Below are 15,782 nucleotides of genomic sequence, written 5' to 3' on the forward strand. Positions count from 1 at the left end.
ATAAACAATCAAAAGCTTCACAATTCATCGAACTCCATCGACTTTTAATGCCATTACATGGGAAATACATTGAATAAAACACATACCAATTAACCTTCTCACAAAAACGGATGTTTAATAATCTGACAAACTCTATTATTACATAGTGTTTGTAAGCCACGAACAAGCAGAGGAGAGTTTCGTTACAAAATGTTCAATCCTGACTGTTGAAAAGTTTTTGCTTGAACGTTATGAACAACACATCTGCAATGTAGCGCCAGTGGCTTGGTCACGCAACCTGAACACAAACACACCTTAGGGTATTGTCAGTTTGCAACGACACGTATCAATGAAAGACTTTCCGAACAATGGAGACAATCCGGCAAATTGGAACATCATCAAAACTATTCTATTTTAAATTGAGCTGTCAGTCTAGAAATAAATTTTACCCGAGATAGTGGATTTTACGATCACCGATTAACCTTGGCAGTTTGCCAATACAACACATGATATCCCTGAGGGACAATTTAATCGGGACTTCCGAATGTCGTGCTCTCTTTCGTGGCGTAAATTTAAAATCAACAGCTATATGCCAAACTTTTCATCTCTGTGGAGACGTTTATTTCTATATTTAACCGCAACCTGTCGACGGCAGTAGTTTTATTATATCCTTTGATCTGACATCATTCGAATAGCATAGAACAAAATGTTTGATGGTTTCGAATGGGACTTCTCTAGCTGTCGTCAGGATGCTGTGACTTTTATATTAGCTCAAATTTTTAAAGGGCCATTCTCAAGTACCAACATTTGCATGCTGAATGTCAGCTCTCAAGTTTAAGTCCTTCATTCGAGACGCGTACTACCGACGGAACAAAATCGTGCATGCGCAGTACGGAGACTTTTCCTGACTAAGATGCCACCGATATGATAGAAAGTATATAAACGTCCTTGTATTGTACGCCGTGTAATAAAACGATAAAGTTGTAACCATGCTGTCAATAGCGGGCTAAGCTATTTTAAGTCTGCGAACCGACTGTAAAAGCCATTTTATTGTTCATGGCACAAACGCACTTATTGTATGGTTTCCTATGATTTCCATAAACTATGAATTCGGGATTTCATCGGCCATAGTACGCATCGACTTATTGGACGCAGATGGCAGAAGTAACGGCATTCACTGCATGACAAAGAACGTCTCCTTCAGATGATGTGAACTTTCGAAAAACACTATATGAATTTAATCACAGGCCAGGAATAAGACCAACAAGTCAAGCTGTGGTTAGTGAAGGGGGATTCTGATACAGAGATTGCATAGATGAAATAAACGGCAAAGTGTTTCCAAAGGAATGTCTCGCCATAAAGTATCAGTTAATGTCCAATATGTTGACGCGTTTGATGTTATCGAGTTACCGACCTGGAGAAGTGATGGCGCTAACCCTGTGAACGCCTGGCCGGCTGGCTCACAAACCACATATGAACTGAAAATGCCAACTTGTGTCAAGTCTATTTAGATATATATCCCTAATTAGAAAAGTTCATTAAATATGCAAAGTGATAATTAGCTGAAGTAAAAGTGCTAAATGGCTTTTAATAATGTTATATCATAGGATCGTCAATGTAATTAGCACGTTTCGTCAACTTTTATCGATTCCATTCAGATATATATCCCTGATTAGGAAACTTCGTTATACAAATCAGTAACTACTTTATCTAAAAATGCTAAATCAACTTTCAACATAGCATAGCTTCGTACACTTTGATCAAGTCAATCAAGATGTATATTCCCTAATTAGGAAAGTTCATTAAATATGCAAAATAAGTAAAAATGCTAAATGTATTTCACTTATGTTATATCATTGTATCTTCAATGTACATAGTAAGTTTCGTCAACTTTATACGAGTCAATCCAGATATATATCCCTAATAAAGAAAGTTCATGAAATATGAAAATTGGAGATTACATGAAGTAAAAATGCTATAGGATCATAGTATCTTTGATGAACATAGCAAGTTTTGTCAAGTTTGGTTGAGGCAATCAAGATGTATAGTCCTAATTAGGAAGATTCATCAAATATGCAAATTAGTAATTAACTTTCATGTCATCCCTTAATAGCTGCTGATAATATATGTTAGTGTGATCAACATTTGTAGTCTTTCTTCATGTATATAACCGTTTTTTTTTCTAAAATCATTAATTATGGAAGCGAGCAAAAACAACCAGTTCTTTCCATTCTTTAAGAGAATCTATGTACCAGATTTCATTCCAATACTATCAGCCGTTCTTGAGATATCGCGTCAACAGACAGACAGAGAGACAGGCAGACAGACAGACAGAGAGACAGACAGACAGACAGACAAACAAACAAACAAACAAACAGAGACAGAGACACACAACTGGCAAGCAGACAAGACGTGTACATGAGAGCAATTTCGCTATAAGTTATAGAGTATTAAATATTCATAGTCTGTGCAAAACTTTGGCAATTGCATGCTTAATTACTTAATTAATTTCGTAAAGATGGGAGCATTCTTACCGAGAAGAAAATGTTCATTTACATTGTGACTAGAAACTATTGAATGTTATACGTTTTCCTTCCGGAAATGAGTTCACAAAGAATACGTATGTTAATGAGATTATCTTGCGTGTGAGAAACAAGCTTGATGACGACAGCTCCAATTGATGAAATGCCTTTAACTAGGACAGATGTGTTTGCGTTTGGAAAAGCAAACTAGATTCCCAGATTATTTTCTTCCTCAGCGCACAGTAAATGTTCTCTCGGAAATTAAATTTTCACCGATCATGATGCCCGTGTAAATGGATACGATGGTTGTGTATGAGATGTACTGGCAATCTTCTATTGTCTCATTTTTCATTTCACCTTTAATTGGGAAATAATGATCTAAGCATGTTTGAAATATGTAGAATGTTTGCACTAGCGCATTGTATCAATATCAATTTGATGAAAGTAAACATTATTGCATTTGTGAAATTACTGCGCAGGCACTGCGTCGAGCATAACTCAATGTGCAGGTTCTTTCGCTTAAATTTAAGTTGACTTCAAACTGACTTTTTGTTCTCTTTCAATGTTTACTTGTCTTCACAAGCTGCTGCACAAGTCACGGCTTTTTTCTTGACTTCACATCATTGGTACAAATTGTTTTTATTCGTCGCATGACTTGATCATTGATGCGTGACGAATCGAGCACAATACACTCAACAAAGAGCAATAAGGCGTACCCGTGTTCTGCATGGTTGTTCATATCCCTAGCGACAGAGACGTGCACCAATGCTCGCAGAAACGTGGTGAGAGAGACTGGTAACCTTGGGAAAGGTAACTTGCGTCCTCTTTGAGAGAGGTCTGTACATGGAAAAACACTCCCACAAAGTCTTGTTGATTTGTATACGTGGGGAGAAAGACTGGTACCGGTAGTCATAGAGACGAATCTATCAAATGCAATGAATCTCTACAGGGGAGATTCTCTGTGTTAGGTGCAATGAATCTCTACGGTGGAGGTTCTCTGTGTTAGCTCCAAAACATAAATAAAACGATTCAAAGGCTGTTGGCAATCAGGCAATAGAAGTTGTAACTAGGTGACAATGGTTCTGTTGTAATGGTACACTGACCCAACTTGCAGGCTTCCACCCGCCCTCGAGTTGTTCTGCAATAAACAGATCACTACCTATAATCCCTGGTACTTGTTCCGATCAAAACATGTCCATGTAATGATATCAGAACTTGCTATTAGAAGTTGGCATATTTTAAAGTATTTGTAAAGTTTGAGAAATTTTCATTTTTGCAAATCTGTAATCCTAGTTTCAATATTTTAGCCCAAAAATCTGGTTCACGGTGAGCCTACAGGTTGTTGCGTTGAGTGTTAGCCCAGTCTGACCTTTAGTGAAATATTTAATTTGCCAAAATGTATCGTAGTGATGGAAATGTGACAGTAACAAACAGTGAAGCAATAACTACCAGATGATGATAGTGATTGGGAGGAGGGAGAAGACGAGGAAGCATGAATAGAAACAGTTAGTCTTTTTTATATCCATGTACACTTACCGATAACCTTAATTTACAAGGTTGTGACAGAGGTTATTAATTCAAAACTGACTCTATTGGTACTCATTTCAGGGCAAGTCCTTTCTGTCATCTACTCTACGAAAATTCTTGTCCATGTATTCATAAAATAGACAGAATATCGACTTTATCGAACTGATGACGTCTTGCCATTCATTCGTATATCGTCCGTAAGTGTAACGGAAGTTTCAAAGGAAACTGTTTACCTGTATCAGCGCATGCGCAGATCTATATTGTGAGTTAGTATGGATAGAATCTGAGCATTGAAGCGTGAAGGCCTGCAAAGGGTCATCCAAGATAACAAATCAGTAGAAAAAACTCTTAAATTTTGTCTTTTTAACACCAGGTGAATGGATCGCTTTCAACAAAGCCGTGCTGTTTACTGTACCATGAAATCATCCTTTGCTGTTAAAACCGTTATGTTTACGAACAGTTTCCATGGCAACCTTTGTAGTGAACATTATTGAGCGCAGTCCATCACATAACATTAATTGAAAGCGCCATTAATTTCTACCGAGTCACAGGACCAAGTATTGTACAAAATTATACGCTTGTGTGTGAATAGAAAACCTGATTAGGTTCGCCGATCATCGGCAAATAGACAAATTATAGTCCTTCTTCAACGAGTTGTTGTAATTCTAAAAATAGATGTCTTCTCAATGCACAGCCTGTGGATGGTTGCTGGATGAAAGACAAGATTTATTTTAAGACTTTAAGGGAATTACTCAAAGATAGTCTGCATTGTTACATTCCGCGGACGCTTCTAAGCTTGCATGGTGTCATAATGACTAACGGTTCCGTGCCAACAACTTCGATTCTTGAGCAAGAAGATTCGTCTCACAGCTTCGCAGTGCTGTGCGTTCCATTACGAGTTATAATTTCACTGAATATCTTCTCTCGGAATACAACTTATAATCATTTGATCACTTGACACATTACAAGGTACGATGTACTGACCAGGTGAATGGTAACATTTCGTTAAAGCATTGCACTAGACATGGCCTGTCACAAACGTAGGACGGTGACCAGTGTCGGTAGATGGGAAAAATGACCCTTCTCGTAAACTCCGAGTCAAGGCATATATTATTCCTTGAAAATCAAAATGTTCGCCAACATTATTTTAAATTTCTATCACACACCGTGGAATAAGAAATGTGAAAGTTCTACCAATTCATGTTTGGCGATTCCACGAATTTTGTGGAACCATATTTTTATTTTCATTTCTCCGATCGATTTTAGTTTAAGATGGGTTGAACATAATGTTAGATTAACACCATTACCTGTGGTTTATCAAGTGCCTTGTTTATCAGAAATAACATTTTAAGTAAAGAGCATAACTATATAAGGTACAGTTGCTTGTTCTGCATAGATAGGTGACGACGTTTTCTCCGTACATAGTGTTCCATACTATTTTTAGTATTAAACGGCTCAGAATCTTCCAAGGTACAAGCTATGGCTTCAACTAAGGCAATGAATATCTGAGATACAGTCTCTAAGCTACGTCCGCTGCGGGGGATCGTTAAATCATGAAAGGTCTGGGGATTTCACAAATTCATTCGCACGCTATAAAATTCAGACTGTTTAAATCATCTGGGCTTTAACAATGATGTCACATAAAACCTCTGCAAGGAGGATAACACTTTAACGTCGAAGGAAGATGTACCGCTAAAACAAATTTGCCAAAATATTGCGTAGTGTTGTGATGAGTATAAGCAACTGCCCTGTATATACCATGGTTTGACTATTCGTCTTAAACTAAAATAGTGATCGCCATCATCAGAATTGTACATAAAATTGGAGTTTTCGATGACATGTATGATTCGAACATTCGTAAAAGTAATGCCGATGCGGATGATCAAGAGATAAAGATTTCCCTTAGACCAGGCAGTCATTGTTTGTATTGTTACATTCTTTGACATCTGTCTGCCTCAGTGTCTCTTACTGTGTATAAACGCTACAATAGCATTCGTACATTGGCCGCATAATACCCCGATTATCGTTCCTCTAACTCCATGGATGTTGGTCTGTGTGGAGATGTCTGTTCGCCCTCTAACTGCACAGATGCCGGTCTTTATGCAGATGTCTGTCCGCCTAGGTCACTCGCACTCTGTCGTCGTGCACTTTCGCACTGTGTTTCTCAAATCAAAACTATGCTCCAAAATGCTGTACACGAAGGTATGTTTCTTCGCTCTTTGATATACATACTCTCATTGTGGACGCCACTGACATGTAATGCCATAGAATCTATGGTATTTCAAGTGACATAGTTCGTCCTGATGCACTAAGGGGCTTCAACGATATAACAGTGGATGTCCTCCACTAGCCTGTAACCTCCATAATTGTACGGAATAATGTCTGACCCTTTATAGCAAATATTAGAAGAAGTCGGGTATTAACTGAATCAAGTCAAACTTTATAACAACTTGACATTGCTCAAGCTATCAGTATTTTAATTAATGCACCCCCAGACAGCATTAGAAACTATCCCAGGCTGGGCCCGATAGTCTTAAGGCTCAAAATCTTGACCTTTTCTCGTTATTTCATATCAACACATCATCTGACTTAATTTCAAAAGTAACTGTATAGAGCACAGCGTTTAAGCTTTAAAATGTTTTCGTGACTCCCATACAAGTCAATATGTTAATAGAATTACTTATTCCTGCTTTTACCTTTCATACCCAAGTACATGAAATGTGAAACGTAAAATGGTCTTAGCTAAAACTGACTGATTGTCGGAGCAATGTGTACAGCGCTATTTCTCTGCATCAGCTTTCAATTTAGTGAGAGGTTGTCTTCCTCACTGAGGAGACATAAAGACCGCGTAAGGGTGTAGAGTCAGCGCATTTGTACCGGTATGAAATTTCGATGCCTTCTAAATGTTTCAATTTCACCAATCATCCAGTTTTCCTTATCAACTTGATTGTTTCCCATGGATCTGTAATATCACCTTGATTGTTTCCCATAGGTCTGTGACATCAACTCGATTGTTTTCCATCGGTCTGTGACATCACCTCAATTGTTTCTCATGGATCTGTGACATCAGCTCGATTGCTTTCCATAGGTCTGTTACATCACCTAGATTGTTTCACATAGGTCCGTGACATTACCTCAATTGTTCCCACAAGCTTATATCTGTGACATATATAAACTCTGAGAGGATTATGAACAGCTTACGAGGCCGCTCATTTTCGTTACAATGGAAATTGAATTTAAAGCACTGCCCCATCGAAATTGCTGCTAGGGTACATGTTAAAGAAAATATCATTTTCATACTTCCTAGATTCTCCATAAAAATTAAAAGATACGTCGCTAGTATTAAAAACTGTTGTGTCGTGACGGTAATTTAAATATGAACCAAATATTGGGCTGAATAAAACCATTATTTATCGATGAAAATTTGTTTTTACTCAATTATCTATGCCACGTCTTTCTTTCAGTTGTGGTAACTATCAGCTGTATCTTTATTAAAATTCTAAGGTTTTTCTTCCTAATGATGATTTATAATATCATAAGAAATTCCTTCTTCGGCAAATGAACAAAGCATTGTGACAAGTATAATACTGAAATACTTTCCTTCCGTAAATCTAACGTTTTACTACGCCATGACCGTTGCGTACACGAAACAGTTCAATTATTGCCGCCTAGGGCTATAGAAAATCTCTGTGCATTCCGATGTGTCATTTTATGATTGATACTCTGCATAAACTGAAAGCTATGTCATTTAGGAGACACAGCTGTTGCTAAGCGACAGCTGACACAATTAAATTCGTTAATATGAGCTTGTCAACCATGGGTCACTGACAGTATGTCATCTATGATATGGTATTTGTTAAAAGTGAAAGAATGAAACCATGAAATCTAAATACGGTAATTTTTTCCGATGAAAGGAAAGGGTCTGTAGAATTTTACACCGTGTATGAAATGTTGTAAAGAATAAATGTTGGCCTTATTGAGTTTGGATAATTCTTTCATTCCAAAAACTGTGAAGTCCAGCTTGGAATAAAAATCACATAAACGGACAATGACACGCTGTTTATGAAAAACTCCATGTTTCTGAGCTAACATGACGATCAGTTTTTCACTTTCTTTCACTTTTCAAACCCTATTTCGAGTGAAAAGCATGATGGAGATGTGCCCAGCGGGGCATTGCATTCATGACTTGAGGATGATGAGTTCGATACCCTGCGTTCTGCCCCATAACAAAACATTGCACTTCTCATGGCTTCTCTCAAACCCAGTGGTGGGTAACTAATCCAGTAATTGGCCTTCCCACTGTTAGATAATGGATCCAATACATGAATAAATAAAAGCTTTTGGAAAGCCACATATCTTTTTGATGATCTTGTGATAACAAAAACCATTACTTGTAAGAGGTAGATAAGCAATCCATAAATGAAATATTTTGCTGTGTTTCATTTTTTGATATGTATTTCACTGAAGATGTTATAAACGTCACTACTTCACAAAGCAAATTCGTCAATATTTCTGTAACTTTTATTTGCAATGAATTGAACCAACCGAGTGTTTTTAATTTTAATCTCAAAAAAGACAATATCAACATGAAATGGACGCAGAAGTTAAGAGATTGACAACCTTTAATGGCCATCAAATCACTTCAAACAAGTTGGTCTGAACACAGCCCGTATTAAAGAAGTTGAAATTTTTCCAGCAAAGTAATATTCTGCTGTTATTCTTTAAAACGTGTAAAAGCAATTTTCCGATCATTGCTCTTTTAGCATAGGAAACCCCTACAACTACATTTGAGATAAATAGTCACTGTTGTACGTCGACCATTGAAAGTCTAAAAAAATCTTCCGTAATAGCTTGGTAATCTAACGATGTACCTTATGTCATTGTGTTCGCACACCTTTGAATGGGCCTAGGCCACATCATTTAAAACAAGAAAAAAAGAAATATAGAAAAAACTTTATACTTTCTGTTGCGTTGCATTGTTGGATTGTTTTGTTTGTTTCGTTAATCCTATTCGTTTGCTGTGCTTTGTACCAAATTACAATTCTACTGAGTCAGATTTGACCCGACATGACCCACAGAGTCTAATCTCATCGTCAACACACCAAAATGTAAACGTAGTCTGGACACGAGGATATATATCATGGTTGTACATTCCCAGGATACAGTTTCACGGCTATTTTTAGTCAGATGTTTTAATATTACAAGCAGCGCTACGGGTCATTCCCAAAGGTGTGGCGGAATATTCATGGATGTCAGGTAGCTATTATCAATGTTAATATTATCGCCGTGGTATTGTGGGATTACGAGTTCTTGATATGATCGGGGTTCACATGCCAATGTTTTCGTAATTCCAGTCATACAGTGTACACGTTGATGCATCCCATGTTGCTATTGGATACATTCAGATACCCTCACGGCCACCAGTGAATGCGGTGTATTTGTTCTTTGCAGATGCCTGTAAAGAGATTGGCGCGTTGTAGTGTCCTCGACGATAAACGTGTCAAATCTCTCTCAGGCTGTATGTAGAAACATGTGATTAATACGATAGCTACAGCCAACAATAACTTGAAAGCCAGCAAATCACGCCCTGCTGGTTTTATGACAGGTGAATTTTGTATTGGCTGCCGACTTTGGACTGTATTCAGAAGATTCCGAAAATTGTCAGAGGTTCAAACAAGATTTGGTTTACCTCAAGAACTGCTCCAGTAATCAACTATCCGAGCAGATGGTGAGTCTCCTACACTATTCTCAATCTGAACTATTTTGTATTACTGATGCACTGTGTGGCATTGGGGAATTTACTCTGTTCAAAATAGATAAGAAAGAAGAGTCCAAACATCTTGTATTAATCGATGCCGTCAGAACTAAATTTTCCCAAATGAATCGACTGCAACTAAAATTAACAATCCCATCACGAATTTTAATCAAGGAGAAAGCTTTGCCTGTCATACTGTCGATGTTTTAACGTGAAAAATCATTTGATGATATCGTTAAACTGATTCGTCACAAAAAGTGCAGTGTATATTTTACAAGTAGAGTATAGTCGCAGGGATCCTATCGATGTCTTTGGCAGAACTTGATTGGTGCCGAGGATAGGTCGGTCTCTGTCAGTTTGATTTCGGAATCACTCAGTTTTAATATTTCCTCATGGTGTCAAGAGATTGCACTGAATAGAACCGATGGCCTTAATATTTTGCCCCTATTACCACACTTAAAAATACATGAAAGTAATGTTGGATTAGAAACCATATAAGTCTAAGTTTTTATAATCCTAAACTTCAAAATGCGTTAAGCTTTCAATATGAAATAATATTCCTTGAACCTGCAATTCATATTTTAATCGATGACTTCAAGTATGCTACATCCAATCTTCATGAGATATCATGGACGACGTCTTCATGAAATATTATGGAAAACGTCAAAGTTCGTTTACCTCCAGCCATGGGTAATTGGCTGGTCTATCGTGTTGCCCTCTTTTGAGAATAGTGAAGGTACCATTGTAATCAAGAATCGATAATTTTACAGGCTCACAATTGTAGATTTACAAAAAGGAGATAAACTACATAAATCGTGCTTATTCGCGGTTACCAAGTTGGAATGTCAAAATACAAACAACAGGATTTTCCGATATATATAATGTACAATGAGTAAGGTTCCCTTAGACTTGATACACTTTGCCATTGTGACAGAATCGCGGTGTCCGTGCCATGTGCTGAAAAACAAACAAACACTTTAACGGTCTTTGACATAGGCGATGACAGGTGTATCAGGTGTATTCACAAGCGCCTCATTATCCTCAGAAAACAGTGCAGTCGCATGATTTTGCACTGCCGTTGGCACCATTTTACAAGTGGTATAGCCACAAACTGATGACGTCAAAGATGTGCGTACTTATGGAAATGAGGTCAAAGGTTACGTTCTAAAAGGGGCGATAAATTATTTTGGGGTAAGAGTTAGGAATGGGGCTTGGAAACTTAGGGGGAAATGATTGAAAAGAAGGGTCCCAATTTTTTGCTATCTTCACTCCATTCCCTCATTTTGTAGTATCCTATTACTCTATCCACGTCTTCTTTAGCCAGCCTGATACCTATGTGGAAGCAACGGTTGATTAATGACAAGGGAGAGAAGTGTTATTTTATTAGTTACGTTTTTTTTACACAACAACTATTACCGCTGCCGGGGGTCGAACCCAGCACCTCCAGCATGTGAAGCACTACCTATAACCTGTACTCCACGAGAACAAGTTGCGAGATAGGGATGCAGTGTTTTATATAAACGTTAGGATGATAATGCTAAGCAGGAACTGATTAATTTATAATGTTCACTTGTAATGATTTGAAAGTCTTTTACGCATTTTCCTTCTTTTATTGAATTATGCCTCTGCATTGATTGCTTTATTGCCTGTCTTTATTTTTTCTCTGCATTGTCGTGTTTGTTGTATGTGCAGATTTGTTATTGCTTGAATATTTTTCATATTATTTGTTGTATTTGCACAGTTAAAGTATAAAATTGTTACTTGTTGAGGATGTTTTATATGTTGAAAACTTTGTGTTGACATTATTATTGAATTTGTCATTTGCTGCCTTTTTTACAGTACGGAAGGTGTGTGTTTCGTTTTTGACAGGATACACTTTTATATAAAATTGGTTCATCACTCAACATGTATGAAATGCAATATTTCATTGCTATCGTAGATGAAAACGTGAACAACAATTCGTTGGATATGCCACGGAAATAACATAAAAAATTCCACCCATCGACGAAGTGAATTAAGTACAGAAGCAAACGAAATTCGCTGCAAATATAATAATTTAAGGTCCATACACTGTCACAAGCACAAACTTCGTCTGGTTTGTGCATTCCCAGTATCACACATCAGCGGCAGTGGCCTCCTTAGTTGTAAACTTAGGCGTGATATTAGTTTTTAGACCGTCTCAAAACATTTGGATAATATGGTGTTATGTGCAGAGTTGCAATGAATCGATGAAGGGGACCGTAAACTTGACGGACAGAGAATTGAAATATGTTGAACAAGTAAAATCCACGCCTTAGCTTTATCGCCGAAACGCCTCCGTCACATGAACTTATAAAGATAAGTTGGAAATAAGTCTGAAGATGTGAAGCCAATCCAAGTTCGCATGGCATGCATCCACATGCCTTCAAAGGTGTTGGTGTGGGCGAAGGTTTTAGGATCCACAAAATGAAGACAATGATTAGCGGTGAAATGAGAGAACTGAGGAGACTTGGACAACGAAGAATAAGGCCCCTGTCACTCATCAGAATAATACTGTAACCTGAAGGAACAATTCGATAAAGCATTGGCATTACGTACGGCGGTCAACGGAAATTAAAAAGCAAGCACAAATATTGCGACCAATGACTCCAATCACCAAATGTCTGTAACTATGTCGGCTCAAGCTGTATTTGAACTTCCGGAACTTGAATTTATTACAGAGTTTATTTTTACATTCGTGTATTCATAAATTTCCATAATACAGCCTGGCTAAAAATCTATTGGGAGGCATGATGGCAAAGATAAAGGAAAAAAAATTGTGGACAAAAAATTAAACCAATCAATAACAGAGTTTGAACTAATGTACAGGTGTGATTTTCAGTCTGTAGAAGAAGTAATGCAAATGAAAACATACAAAGATTTTTTGACCGTCACATTGATTATTATTTGCATTTGAATGAACTCTGAATTCTGTTATGTAACTGTGTGCTGTCTTTGGCAACGGCTATATTGAAAAGGGGTCAATATGGCCATTGCCGTCGGGGTCAGTTTGTAGATGACAACAAATTTGATGAATAAAACGTGAGAGGGGACATATTGAACCCGGAATAAGACGGAATTATTGCCTCGATCACATGAACTAACTAACCCTAACCCTAAAAAGTCTGTGATGGTCTTCATTTGCTTGATTTTGTGTCGGGTGAAGCACAGTGGGAGCCAGAAATTGGGGTTAGCTGACCAAATTGTCGGAACGGAGCGAGCGAAGCGAGCGGAGTTCCGACAATTTGGTCAGCTAACCCCAATTCCTGGCCCCCACTGTACTTCACCCAATACAAAAACTAAGCAGTCGGAAATTGTGACAGTGATTTGAAGAAAGTGCAAATTTATATTATTTTAACCTTATTAGTTAGTCAGTGCCGCAATTACGGGGCGTCTGTGTTTTGTGTACGGCGATTTTGACGTCATCAGTTTGTGGCTATACCACTTGTAAAATGTTGCACTGCCGTTGAACGACCACGATGAGTCGGCAGAATTATGGATAATTGTATAAGGATACATTACGAGTTTGCAGTCTGTATGTGCAAGGTAAAAACTACAAAATTGCTGAATGTAAACAGGTGCTTGCCCTCAAACTAGTCACAGCGCAGAGTTGACATGAAAAAGGCAGTAACTGACTGGATACTGCGTCACGTATTGTCCTCTTTCAGACAAAGCAAATGTTTGAACGCAGAGAATATACTAGCCACGGTCATCATACTCCGAACTCAAAGATGTTTCCTTATCTGCATTAGTTATATTGTGAACTTGAAGGGGATATACCCTGGGATTCACCTTGTAGCTTGTTGTTTACCAAGCAGACACTGCTCTTCAGAAAGCACATTAACACACTTTCGATATGATAAACACCATGTGCATGACCTTTGACATTGAAATTTACCGATGTCAACAGTCACCTGCAACAGACGGGATGTCGGTTGCACACAGATTACTGATTGGTAGGGTTTATTGATTCACTGGTAGACCAAATAAACCATTACATACAAACAGGAGGAGATATCAATGACGACAACAGGGAGGTTGCAAGGATCTTTTTCACCGTCACAAGAAAGGAAGATTTCCATTCGTAGAGATGCCATAAAAAATACTATCAGTGTCAAAGGTCATAACCTTTAACCCTGGCTTGTTCTTCTGGGAACGACGAGATAGCTCCCCCAAACACGATTCATCTGAGAATCTGATTGATCGTTACCGTCAGATTAACTCCATCAAAGGAAAGTTTGACAAAAAATGAAAAAAAAATACTCAGTTAGGTCAAGAAATGTCCAAAGAGTGATCTTCGATAAATAAAATATTAAACTATGAAACCTTGCTCGAATTTGTTTCATTGTTTGATTATGGACTCATTGATGACGACACTATAGATTATCAAAATACGTTGCTTTCAACAACAAACCCCATCCCCCGACATCAAACAATAATCGACAGAGCAAATCCAATCGTCAAAAACCAATCATTTATATTTCTAACTTGACTGAACCGTAATCTGTTTTCTGAACGTTTCTACGATCGATGACCATTCGCCATGGCCGCCTCGCTTCTGCTGAATCGCCCTTATGAAATGGTAAAACGTTCTGGATCACAGCTTAATGGTGTCAAGCTTTCGTCATAGTGTGGTAAATATACATTTGAAACTTGATCTAATATCAAGATACCTCTATTGTGTATTTTGAAATGATGACCGGGGCAAAAGAACCTGTCGTGTACTAGTAAAAATTGCAAAAAGAATTTTATTTTTATTTTTTATCGGTGGATTTGTGTTTTGTATGTTTTAGGGTTTTTTGGGTGGAAGAAAAGATATCTCATTCAGAAGATAAAAATGCCCATTCAATTTTATCGGTTTTGAAATTCCTTGACTATATTATTTTCATATCGTCAAACGTAAATGCCACCATACACGATTTCTCGGTTCAGCTTCAGTGAAGACATCATGACTGTATACCAACTCTTCTCCATTCAAGTGTTGTTCAAAGAAAAACAACGAAATAAGTTTCAAAATTTCATGCAGACATATAGGACGATGAAATGTATTCGTATATTGCAAGTTGTTCTGAAAGAAGTGTATATCATGCACGAAACCAACGATGGACTGCAAAATACGTTTTTATTGTTGTTTTCATTCATGTTTCCCTTGGAGACGTACTCATACAGCGCCCCCAAGAGACGATTATGGATTCCCTAAAGTGATGATGATCCGTAACTTGTTAAATATTCCTTGTAGTGTAAGACATTATGCCTCTGGTGTTACAGATGATTTTTTTTATTGAAGATTTTGGCAATCCCATCGATAGACGAGCTGATATTTACAATGACCTGGCAAGCATATATAAATAGTAAATAAAATATGTCAATATATAGATTAAAGAGACAAAGTCACTTTTTGAGCTTTTTTCGTGAATTTATTTGATATGAAAAGTAGTTGGTATTTTTTGACACATCACCTTTCAGGGCTCGAAATTAGCGGTAGTCTCGCGTCCACAGACTACCAACTTTTCCCAGGGGCTACCAAAACCCATAAAATGGTAGCCCACACGGACTACCAAAGCCTGGGACATGAAAGTACTTAGTGGGCGACATGATGTTGATCGCTGTGAGATGACCGACGCTCGTACAGTCAACCCAGCTGGACACAGAAAGGACATGTCGAATTCGTTGTGACAAACTTTCAATAACATATCATTATCTGAACTGGTGTACTTTGATGACAGGCTCGGGAAATGATGGCCGATGAAAATTCACTTTCATAGTCATTTAATCACAATTTATCAGTCACAATTAAACACAAAATTATTCAAACTGCAAAGAAAAAACTGTCGGGCCATCCACAAATTACGCTTTCCGAAGTGTACGATCTTCTCATTATTCACAGTGAGAAATCAGAAAATTCTGATTATCAGAACTATGTTGCCAGAATTTTGAAATATGGACCGAGTTGTTCTGTGTACAGGAGAAATTTCCTTCAG

At 37.7% G+C, this 15,782-nt stretch overlaps 1 protein-coding gene across 5 annotated transcripts in view; it reads left to right on the top strand.

Annotated features, from left to right (window-relative positions):
• The window catches only part of LOC139118364 (histamine H2 receptor-like), a 149,433-nt gene that overhangs the window by 65,511 nt on the left and 68,140 nt on the right, over nt 1-15,782 (top strand). For 3 of the 5 annotated variants that reach the window (XM_070681656.1, XM_070681655.1, XM_070681658.1), the window contains exon 2: nt 9,634-9,756. The exons of 1 other annotated variant lie outside the window; for it this stretch is intronic. The gene's annotated coding sequence lies outside the window, so the exon portion shown is untranslated. Of the gene's footprint in view, nt 1-6,130; nt 6,231-9,633; nt 9,757-15,782 lie in introns of those variants that run through there. One more of the 5 variants, XM_070681657.1, reaches the window with a different exon arrangement.

The sequence above is a fragment of the Ptychodera flava genome, chromosome 19 (genome assembly GCF_041260155.1).
Source record: "Ptychodera flava strain L36383 chromosome 19, AS_Pfla_20210202, whole genome shotgun sequence".
In the NCBI taxonomy this organism is placed as follows: domain Eukaryota; kingdom Metazoa; phylum Hemichordata; class Enteropneusta; family Ptychoderidae; genus Ptychodera; species Ptychodera flava.